Genomic DNA, 12,770 nt, shown 5'->3' on the forward strand with positions numbered 1-12,770 from the left:
AAGGACTATCAATAAACGTGGATTTTTTAAAATTAATTTTTCAAGGACTATCAATAAACGTGGATTTTTTAAAATTAATTTTTAAACGACTATCAATAAACGTGGATTTTTTAAAATTAATTTTTAAACGACTTTCAATAAACGTGGATTTTTTAAAATTAATTTTTAAAGGACTATCAATAAACGTGGATTTTTTAAAAATATTTTTTCAAGGACTATCAATAAACGTGGATTTTTTAAAATTAATTTTTCAAGGACTATCAATAAACGTGGATTTTTTAAAAATATTTTTTCAAGGACTATCAATAAACGTGGATTTTTTAAAAATATTTTTTCAAGGACTATCAATAAACGTGGATTTTTTAAAATTAATTTTTCAAGGACTATCAATAAACGTGGATTTTTTAAAATTAATTTTTAAACGACTATCAATAAACGTGGATTTTTTAAAATTAATTTTTAAACGACTTTCAATAAACGTGGATTTTTTAAAATTAATTTTTAAAGGACTATCAATAAACGTGGATTTTTTAAAATTAATTTTTCAAGGACTATCAATAAACGTGGATTTTTTAAAATTAATTTTTAAACGACTATCAATAAACGTGGATTTTTTAAAATTAATTTTTAAACGACTTTCAATAAACGTGGATTTTTTAAAATTAATTTTTAAAGGACTATCAATAAACGTGGATTTTTTAAAATTAATTTTTAAACGACTATCAATAAACGTGGATTTTTTAAAATTAATTTTTAAACGACTTTCAATAAACGTGGATTTTTTAAAATTAATTTTTAAAGGACTATCAATAAACGTGGATTTTTTAAAATTAATTTTTAATGGACTATCAATAAACGTGGATTTTTTAAAATTAATTTTTAAAGGACTATCAATAAACGTGGATTTTTTAAAATTAATTTTTCAAGGACTATCAATAAACGTGGATTTTTTAAAAATATTTTTTCAAGGACTATCAATAAACGTGGATTTTTTAAAAATATTTTTTCAAGGACTATCAATAAACGTGGATTTTTTAAAAATATTTTTTAAAGGACTATCAATAAACGTGGATTTTTTAAAAATATTTTTTTAAGGACTATCAATAAACGTGGATTTTTTTAAATTAATTTTTAAAGGACTATCAATAAACGTGGATTTTTTTAAATTAATTTTTAAAGGACTATCAATAAACGTGGACTTTTTAAATTAATTTTTAAAGGACTATCAATAAACGTGGATTTTTTAAAAATATTTTTTCAAGGACTATCAATAAACGTGGATTTTTTAAAATTAATTTTTAAAGGACTATCAATAAACGTGGATTTTTTAAAATTAATTTTTAAAGGACTATCAATAAACGTGGATTTTTTAAAATTAATTTTTAAAGGACTATCAATAAACGTGGATTTTTTAAAATTAATTTTTTAAGGACTATCAATAAACGTGGATTTTTTAAAATTAATTTTTAAAGGACTATCAATAAACGTGGATTTTTTAAAATTAATTTTTAAAGGACTATCAATAAACGTGGATTTTTAAAATTAATTTTTAAAGGACTATCAATAAACGTGGATTTTTTAAAATTAATTTTTAAAGGACTATCAATAAACGTGGATTTTTTAAATTAATTTTTAAAGGACTATCAATAAACGTGGATTTTTTAAAATTAATTTTTAAAGGACTATCAATAAACGTGGATTTTTTAAAATTAATTTTTAAAGGACTATCAATAAACGTGGATGTTTTAAAATTAATTTTTAAAGGACTATCAATAAACGTGGATTTTTTAAAATTAATTTTTAAAGGACTATCAATAAACGTGGATTTTTTAAAATTAATTTTTAAAGGACTATCAATAAACGTGGATTTTTTAAAATTAATTTTTAAAGGACTATCAATAAACGTGGATTTTTTAAAATTAATTTTTAAAGGACTATCAATAAACGTGGATTTTTTAAAATTAATTTTTAAAGGACTATCAATAAACGTGGATTTTTTAAAATTAATTTTTAAAGGACTATCAATAAACGTGGATTTTTTAAAATTAATTTTTAAAGGACTATCAATAAACGTGGATTTTTTAAAGAATATTTTTAAAGTCCCAAATATAAACGTGGATTTTTTTAAAAATATTTTTTCAAGTCTCAAATATAAACGTGGATTTTTTAAAGAATATTTTTAAAGTCCCAAATATAAACGTGGATTTTTTTAAAAATATTTTTTCAAGTCTCAAATATAAACGTGGATTTTTTAAAAATATTTTTTCAAGTCCCAAATATAAACGTGGATTTTTTAAAAATATTTTTTCAAGTCCCAAATATAAACGTGGATTTTTAGAAAATATTTTTTAAAGGACTACCAATAAACGTGGATTTTTAGAAAATATTTTTTCTAAGGCCATCCATAAACGTGAATTTTTTTAAAATTAATTTTTAAAGGAATATCAATATACTTGCATTTTTTTAAATATTTTTGCAAGGACCTTCAAGAAAATTGGATTTTTTAAAATACTTTTTTATAAGGCCTATTTGGAATGACACCCCCTCGAGTCCTGTCTGTATGAAGTGTGTGTGTGTGTGTTCGATCTCTTTGGTGTCTGTCCGCAAACAGATACAGCTACAGCTACTATGTTTGTAATGGAAGTTTTGTGGGTCATGCATGAGTGCATTCTGTGGTAAAGTTTTCTTTTGATAATAATGATAACAAAAACAACAACAACAATAACGGCAATGGCAACTATTGTTGCCAGCTGTGAGTTTGACATTCGACAGTAGAACAAACAGCCATGCAACAAAAACAACAACAAAAAAGGACTCCATTAAAGATATTCAAATATCAAATTAAGTTAAGAAGACTATTTTTTTTTTTTGCAGTGTTTTAACTCAAACCAGATTTTAAAATCTAGGACAAGGGTTGCCAAGTTTATGAAACCTTCAAAAAAAGAAATTTCTTTTGAAAGTGGAATTTGTGAATATCTTTCAAGTTTTCCGATTAACCCTTCACAATTCATAAAAATCCAGTCTTACTTTATCGTGAACCTCTCGTCCGGAAAATTCTTCTTGTTCAAAATTTTTGCTTTAAAATGGAATTAATTTAATTACGACCCCTTTGTGTATCTTTTCGGCCAGTGGTTTTGAGTTCCTCTGTTGTTGCAGACTCTGAATTTTGAGGGAGTTGTTTTTTTCTTTTCTGTATTTCAATTCTTTTGAAAATCTCTCATGTGTGTAATTATTGGTCGAAGACTTTTTCAGGGACCAGAGATTGAAAATGAAAGTCATTTTCTGTTTACTTTAATTTGCATTATTAAATTAAATTTTGTGGAATTTTATCGTCGTCGTTGATGAAGTTACTAAGGTCTGGTGGTTACATTGAGGTTAGGAAAATTTGTTTTTATTTCACAGTGGTAATGGTAATGGATTGAAAAACGAAATCTTAGCTAATTAGATTAAAAGATAAAATTTTGTCCTGGGGTTTGGTTAAAAAGATTATTGTTATAAATTGGATTAAATTAAATAAAATAAAAAAATGTTGTAGAAAATAAACTCAAGTCACATAATTTTTCAATTCATCCACATTAAAAATAATTGTTAAAAAATCCACATTTGATGTTGGCTCTTAAAAATTATTTTTAAAAAATCCCCGTTTGATATAGGTTTTGAAAAATAATTTTTAAAAAATCCACGTTTGATAAAGGTTCTTAAAAATAATTTTAAAAAAATCCACGTTTGATATAGGTTCTAAAAATAATTGTTTAAATATCCACGTTTGATATATGTTCTTAAAAATAATTTTTAAAAATCCCCATTTGATATAAGTTTTGAAAAATAATTTTTAAAAAATCCACGTTTGATATAGGTTCTAAAAATAATTGTTTAAATATCCACGTTTGATATATGTTCTTAAAAATAATTTTTAAAAAATCCACATTTGATATAGGTTCTCTACAATAAATTAAAAAAATCCACATTTGATATAGGTTCCTAAAAATAATTTTTAAAAAATCCACATTTGATATAGGTTCTAAAAATAATTGTTTAAATATCCACGTTTGATATATGTTCTTAAAAATAATTTTTAAAAAATCCACGTTTGATAAAGGTTCTTAAAAATAATTTGTAAAAAATCCACGTTTGATAAAGGTTCTTAAAAATAATTTTTAAAAAATCCACGTTTGATAAAGGTATTTAAAAATAATTTTTAAAAAATCCACGTTTGATAAAGGTTCTTAAAAATAATTTTTAAAAAATCCACGTTTGATAAAGGTTCTTAAAAATAATTTTTAAAAAATCCACGTTTGATAAAGGTTCTTAAAAATAATTTTTAAAAAATCCACGTTTGATAAAGGTTCTCAAAAATAATTTTTAAAAAATCCACGTTTGATGTAGGTTCTTAAAAATTATTTTTAAAAAATCCACGTTTGATGTAGGTTCTTAAAAATTATTTTTAAAAAATCCACGTTTGATGTAGGTTCTTAAAAATAATTTTTAAAAAATCCACGTTTGATATAGGTTCTTAAAAATAATTTTTAAAAAATCCACGTTTGATATATATTCTTAAAAATAATTTTTAAAAAACCCACGTTTGATATAGGTTCTTAAAAATAATATTTAAAAAATCCACGTTTGATATAGGTTCTTAATAATAATTTTTAGAAAATTCACGTTTGATATAGGTTCTTAAAAATAATTTTTAAAAATCCACTTTGAATGTAGGTTCTTAAAAATAATTTAAAAAAATCCACATTTGATTTACATCCTTAAAAATAATTTTTAAAAAAACCACGTTTGATGGAGGCTCTTAAAAAATTTTAAAAAAATCCACGTTTGATTTAGGTTATTAAAAATAATTTTGAAAAAATCCACGTTTGATATAGGTTCTTAAATATATATTTTTAAAAAAATCCACATTCGATATGGGTTCTTAAAAATTACTTTTTAAAAATCAGAAATTGATATAGGTTCCTAAAAATAATTTTTAAAAAATCCACGTTTGATAAAGATTCTTAAAAATAATTTTTAAAAAATCCACGTTTGATAAAGGTTCTTAAAAATAATTTTTAAAAAATCCACGTTTGATAAAGGTTCTTAAAAATAATTTTTAAAAAATCCACATTTGATGTAGGTTCACAAAAATAATTTTTGAAAAATCCACGTTTGATGTGGGTTCTTAAAAATAATTTTTAAAAAATCCACGTTTGATGTGGGTTCTTACAAATAATTTTTAAAGAACCCACTTTTAATGTGGTTTGTTAAAAGTAATTTTTAAAAAATCCACGTTTAATGTGGTTTATTAAAAGTAATTTTAAAAAAATCCACGTTTGATGTGGGTTGTTAAATATATTTTTTTAAAAAAACCACGTTTAATGTGGGTGGTTAAAAATAATTTTTAAAAATACCACGTTTGATGTGGGTTGTTAAAAATAATTTTTAAAAAATCCACGTTTGATGTAGGTTCTTAAAAATAATTTTTAAAAACTCCACGTTTGGTGTAGGTTCTTAAAAATAATTTTTAAAAAATCCACGTTGACATAAGTTCCTAAAAATAATTTTTAAAAAATCCACGTTGACATAAGTTCCTAAAAATGATTTTTAAAAAATTCACGTTTGTTATATGTTCTTAAAAATAATTTTTAAAAAATACCCTTTTGATATAGGTTCTTAAAAATAATTTTTAAAAAATTTACGTTTGATATAGGTTCTTAAAAATAATCTTTAAAAAATCCACATCTGAAATAGGTTCTTAAAAATAATTTTTAAAAAATCCACGTTTGATGTAGGTTCTGTAAAACAATATTTAAAAAATCCACGTTTGATAAAGGTTCTTACAAATAATTTTTAAAAAATCCACGTTTGATGTAGGTTCTTAAAAATAATTTTTAAAAAATCCACGTTTGATGTAGGTTCTTAAAAATATTTTTTTTTTTAAATCCACGTTTGATGTAGGTTCTTAAAAATATTTTATAAAAAATCCACGTTTGATATAGGTTCTTAAAAATAATTTTTAAAAAATCCAAATTCGATATAGGTTCTTAAAAATAATTGTTAAAAAATCCACATTCTATAAAAGTTCTTAAAAATAATTTTTTTAAAAATCCGCATTGGACGTAGTATCTTAAAAATAATTTTTTAAAAATCCGCATTGGACGTAGTATCTTAAAAATAATTTTTATAAAATTCACATTTCATATAGGTTCTTAAAAAATAATTGTCAAAAAATCCAAGTTTGATGTAGGTTCATACAAATAATTTTTAAAAAATCCACGTTTGATGTAGGTTCTTAAAAATATTTTTTAAAAAACTCCACTATTGATGTAGGTTCTTAGAAATATTTTTTTTAAAAAATCCACGTTTGGTGTAGGTCCTTAAAAATATTTTTTAAAAAATCCACGTTTGGTGTAGGTCCTTAAAAATATTTTTTTAAAAAATCCACGTTTGATTTAGTTTCTTAAAAATAATTTTTTAAAAAATCCACGTTTAATGTAGATTCTTAAAAATAACTTTGAAAAATTCACGCTTGATGTTGGCTCTTAAAAATAATTTTTACAAAAAACCACATTGGATATAGGTTCTTAAAAATTATTTTTAAAAAATCCACGCATGATATAGGTTCTTAAAAATAATTTAAAAATAAATCCACGTTTGATATTAAAATATTTTATAATTTCGTTAAAAATAATTTCTAAAAAATCCACGTTTAATATAGGTTTTTAAAAATATTTTTTAAAAAATCCAAGTTTGTTGTAGGTTCTTAAAAATAATTATTAAAAAAATCCATATTCCTAATTTTCAGTGGCAGTAGACGTTTAAAATATTTTATTTTTAAATTAAGAAGTTAAAAAAATATTTTACAAAAATCCATAACCCTCTGATGGTTTATAAAAATATTTTTTTTTCTAAATCCCCATTCTTCCTTAGGCTTAAATTAATAAAATATTTTTTAGTTTTTTGTTTCAAAAATCCTTAAAAAAATATTTAAATTTTCTTTTAAAACCCACGATGGTCTGAAGGCAAACATATTATTATGCAAACATATTATTTTTTTAATCCATAAAAAATATATTTTTTAAATCCAAGTTCATCTGAATGTTTTAAAAGTTATTTAAATATTTTTTTTTTAATTTAAAACTAATTAATTAATTTTTTTAATATACGGCTTAAGGAACTATTTTTTATTATTATTCTTTTAATTCACAAAGAAAATACTTAAATTTTTTTTAAAGCCCCGTTCCGCAGAGGTCTTGCAAAATATTAAATTTTTTTGTTTATTCACATTTTTCTAAAGACTTTAAAAAATAATTTTATTCTATTGTTATTTTTTTAATTAAATAAAAAATGATTTTTATTTTTTTAATCAACGTTCCTTTGTAGACTTAAAAAATTATATAAAAAAATCCACGCTCGCAAAGCTTCAATAAATATTATTAAACAATCCGCGTTTCTCCGAAGCTTCAAAAAATATTTTTAAATAATCCACGTTTCTTCGAAACTTCAAAAAATATTTTTAAACAATCCAAGCTTCTCGGAAACTTCAAAAAAAATATTTTTTAAATAATCCACGTTCCACTGAAGGCTTGAAAAAATATTTTTTAAATAATCCACGTTCCACTGAAGGCTTGAAAAAATATTTTTAAATAATCCACGTTCCACTGAAGGCTTGAAAAAATATTTTTTAAATAATCCACGTTCCACTGAAGGCTTGAAAAAATATTTTTAAATAATCCACGTTCCACTGAGAACTTGAAAAATATTTTTAAATAATCCATTAAATTCGTCTGAAGGCTTAAAAAATACTTTTAAAATGTTTAAATTTGGATGAATTCGTAAATCCATGAAAAAATCTTTTAATTTTTTTAAATTCAGAAAAAAATATGTATTTTTTTTTAAATCTACATTCGTCTGAAGGATTGCAAAAAATATTTTTTTTTAAATCCATGAATTTTTTTTTAAATCCACGCTTGTAAGAAGTTTAAAAAAAAATTTTTTCAATCGTTTTAAAATACATAAAAAAATATTTATATTTTTGTATTTATATGCCCTTTCCCCTATGGCCTTAGAAAACTGTATAAAAATCGACGTACGTCTGAAGCTGAACAAAAATATTTTTAAATAATCCATGTGTCACTGAAGGCTTGAAAAATATGTTTTTAACTCACTTTTTTTGAAGGTTTGAAAAAAAAAATATTTTTAAAAATTTAAGTTCGTTGAAGGCGTGAAAAATAATTTCAAAGTTTTTTTGTAAATGTGGAGGGATTTTTTTTAAACATTAAAAAATATGTAATTTTTTTAAATCGATAAAAAAATATGTAATCTAAAAAAAATCTACGTTCGTCTAAAAGATTGCAAAAATATGCTTAATTTGTTGTAAATTGATGAAAAAATATTTTTTTATATCAAAAACCTCGCTAGTCAGAAGGTTTTAAAAAATCTTTTTAATTTTTTTTTAAATACATAAAAAAATATTTATATTTTTTATTTATATGTGCGGATTTAAACCTTATTCAAAAATCAATGGTAATCTGAAGCTTCACCAATTTTTTTTTAATTAATCCATGTTGCACTGAAAGCTTGAAAAACATTTTTTTTAAATTTTTAAAAAATCCACTATTGTCTGAAGGCTTGAGAAATATCTATTTATTTATTTATTCATTTATTTTTATTTATTTTTTTTTGAATGTTCACTGACATTTGGCATTCTCATTGGTATTCAAGGTTAATTTTTTTAAATGCATATTTCTGTGAAGGTTTGAAAAAATATTTTTTAATCATCCAAATGCAAAGAGCTTTGGAAAAAAAATATTTTAAAAAATATAAGTTTATAATGAATTTCGAAACAAAAATATTTAAAAAAAAAAATCCGAATAAAAACTTGGAATAATAAAATGAAATTTAAAGGAAGACTTGGGGTCGAATCCCGTTAAATGACCATTAACAAAAAAAAAAATAATTTTTTTTCGTGCAGACCATAAATTTTGAATTTAATTTTCTTAAAAACTATTTTATCTAGATACATAATTTATTTTAAGATTTATAATAAAATTTGGTGTGGAATATTTCTTCTTTTGACAATATTCGCCCAAAACGAAATTTTATGTTATTTTTCAAGTTTCATCTCGAAACATGGCCGAGAAAAAATTGATCAAATAGTTGTGGATTTTTTTCGTTTTTTTTTTTTTTTTTGCAACTTAGAGATTTATTTCCGTTGGTGACTCATAGTGAAATTTGATGTGGAATATTTCCTTCTTTGAGACTTTTCCCAAAATGTGACGAATAAATGGAGATTTTGGCCTAGTTTGAAAACGTGTTAAATTAACATTTAAAAAGTAAACACATGATGTTTTTCTTTTAAATTATAAATTTCGAATGTAATTTTCTTAAAAACTATTGTACCTAGATGTACGGTTTATTCTGAGATTGATGGTGAAATTTGTTGTAGAATATTTCTTCATTTGAAAACTTTCACCTAAAATTAGATTTTATGTTACTTTCAGGGGTCAACTCGAAAAAAGTCCAAATAAAATTTTATAAAAAAATTAGGGAATTTTTTAGTTTTCTTTTTTTAATATTGATACGGATCATTTCTTAATATAGCATGGATATAGAGATTTATATTGATCGGTGACTCATAGTTAAATTTGATATAGAATATTTCTCTCTTTAATACTTTTTACAAAAGGTGACGAATAAATGGAGATTTTACCTTAGATTGGAAACGTGTTGAATTAACAGTAAAATTATTTTTTTTTTTAATTTATAAATTTCGAATGTAATTTTCTTATAAATTATTGTACCTAGATATATGGTTTATTCTGAGATTTAAAGTGAAATTCTGTGTAGAATATTTCTTCTTTTGAAAACTTTCACCTGAAATTAGATTTTATGTTACTTTCAGGTGTCAAATTGAAAAAAGGTCGAGGAAAAATTGATAAGAAATTGGGGAATATTTTCGGTATTTTTGCAACTTTGATACGATTCATTTCTTGATATAGAATGGATATAGAGATATGTTTCCGTTGGTGACTCATAGTGAAATTTGATGTGGAATATTTCCTTCTTTGAGACTTTTCCCAAAAAGTCGCGAAAAAATGGAGATTTTGACCTCGATTGAAAACATTTTAAATTAACATCAGAAAAAGGAAACAAATATTTTTTTCTTTAATTTACAAATTTCGAACGTAATTTTCTTAAACATTATTATACCTAGATATATGTTTTATTCTGAGATTTTTAGGGAAATTTGGTGTAGAATATTTCTTCTTTTGAAAACTTTCACCTAAAATTAGATTTTATGTTACTTTCAGGTGTCAAATTGAAAAAAGGCAGAGGAAAAATTGATAAGAAATTGGGGAATATTTTCGGTATTTTTGCAACTTTGATACGATTCATTTCTTGATATAGAATGGATATAGAGATATGTTTCCGTTGGTGACTCATAGTGAAATTCGATGTGGAATATTTCCTTCTTTGAGACTTTTCCCAAAAAGTCGCGAAAAAATGGAGATTTTGGCCTAGTCTTAAAACGTGTTAAATTAACATTTAAAAAAGCAAACAAGTAATTTTTTCTTTAATTTATAAATTTCGAATTTAATTTTCTTAAAAACTATTGTACCTAAATGTGCGGTTTATTCCGAGAGTTGTAGTGAAATTTGGCGTAGAATATTTCATATTCTAACACCTTCCGCCTAAAATGAAATTTTATCTTATTTTTAGGTCGAAAAAAGGCCGAGGAAAAATTTATAAAAAAATATTGAGGAATATTTTCGGTTTTTTTTTTTTTTTTTTGCAACTTTGATACGATTAATTTCTTGATATACAATGGATATAGAGATATGTTTCTGTTGGTGACTCATAGTGAAATTTGATGTGGAATATTTCCTTCTTTGAGACTTTTCCCAAAAAGTCGCGAAAAAATGGAGATTTTGGCCTAGTTTTAAAACATATTAAATTTACGTTAGAAAAAGGAAACAAGTAATTTTTCCTTTAATTTATAAATTTCGAATTTAATTTTCTTAAAACCTATTGTACCTAGGTTTATGGTTTATTCTGAGATTTATAGTGAAATTCGGTAGAATATTTCATCTTTTATCACCTTCCACCTAAAATGAAATTTAGTCTTATTTTTACGTCAAAAAAAAAAAAAAATAGCCGAAGAAAAATTGATCAAAAATTGGGGAATATTTTCGTTTTTTTTTTTGTGCAATATTGATATGAATCATATCTTGATATGGAATGAATATAAATATTTCTTTCCAATGGTAACTCATAGTGAAATTTGATGTAGAATATTTCTCTCTTCGACAGTTTTCACAAAAAGTGGCGGATAAATGGAGATTTTGGCATAGACTGAAAACGAGTTAAATTAAGAGTAAAAACGGAAAAACATAATTTTTTGGTTTTAATTTATAAATTTCGAATATAATTTTCCTAGAAACTATTGCACCTGGATATATGATTTATTCTGAGATTTATAGTGAAATTTTGTGTAGAATATTTCTTCCTTTGATGACTTTGGCCTAAAGCGAAATTTTATGTTACTTTCAGGTGTCTAATCGAAAAAAGTGAAGAAAAAATTGAATAAAAAATTGGGGAATATTTTCGGTTTTTTTTGGACATTAATTCAAGTGTATTTTAGTTATGAAGTGGAAATACGGATTTCTTTTCTTCTATGACTTATGCTGAAATTTGATGGAGAATATTTTTGTCTTTGACGTTATCCTTCCAAAGTTATGCTTTGTGGGAGAGTTTTGCATAAACTCACCTAAAGTACGGTTTTAACCCTAAAATGAGTTTTTAATATATCTGAATCCCTGGCGTTTGGGCATGATTTAGACTCTTGACGTCTTCTAGGACCTATGGTAGAATTTTATGGCCAATAATTTGGTAAAATATTTTGAGGTGCTGCGAGCCCGTTTAAGGGGAGTTTCTAAGAAATTTTTCAAAAAAGGGCCAAAAAGACCCATTTTTTGACTCGCGTGAGGTTTAAAATAGTTGATAAAAATAATCCTCATATTTTTATCAACAATATTGCCAAAGGCACTTTATACCTAAAATCAATGGATTTCGAGGTATTTTTATTCGAACATTTCAAAAAGAAGAAAAAATAAATAAATAAATAAAAATTGAAATTGAAGGAGGTGATAATTTGCCACCTCTATTTTGGTTTTATTTTTTTCATAAAAAAATTTCAATACCCCGATACAAATGTCTTCCATTTTTTACCTCGAATTTTCTAATGTGCTGCGGAATTTTTCGAACAAAATTGAATTTTGCCACCCAATGTTATTATCAAAAATTTTTTTATTAATTATTTTTTATTCAAATTATTTTTTATACCCCCCCCCTCCCCTCTTTATCTAAATCCTATTTATTACTTTTTTTCTTTCAAGGTAATTTTGAAATATTATTTGATTTATGTTATTCCACACCCACACACCAATGCATTTTTGTTTTTGTCTCCCACGGTGCATTATTGACGGCCTACGTCAATTTCAAAATTAATTCCAAATTTCAAAAATTCCAGACATGATCCCCCATAACAATCGAGTGGGATTTTCTTTTGTTTTGTTTTCTTTTCGTTTTCTTTCTATTTTTCTTCTCACTATTTTGGTTTGTCATTTCATATTTTTTTTTTTTTTTTTCGTTTTGTCTTAATCGGAAAGCAAGTCAAACAACTCGCTAATGGTGATGGTGGTGGTGGTGATAACACGGCTTGACCTTTCCGCCAAACAACGGATGGAGGCTACTTCGTTGTACAGCTGAAATGGGCACAAATC

The 12,770-nt window shown here is 23.8% G+C and overlaps 1 protein-coding gene across 1 annotated transcript in view; it reads right to left on the minus strand.

The window, feature by feature from the left end:
- Positions 1-12,770, minus strand: part of LOC131807122 (uncharacterized) — a 397,457-nt gene that overhangs the window by 183,238 nt on the left and 201,449 nt on the right. The window lies entirely within an intron of this gene.

Source organism: Musca domestica, unplaced genomic scaffold (assembly GCF_030504385.1).
Source record: "Musca domestica strain aabys unplaced genomic scaffold, Musca_domestica.polishedcontigs.V.1.1 110, whole genome shotgun sequence".
In the NCBI taxonomy this organism is placed as follows: Eukaryota; Metazoa; Arthropoda; class Insecta; order Diptera; family Muscidae; genus Musca; species Musca domestica.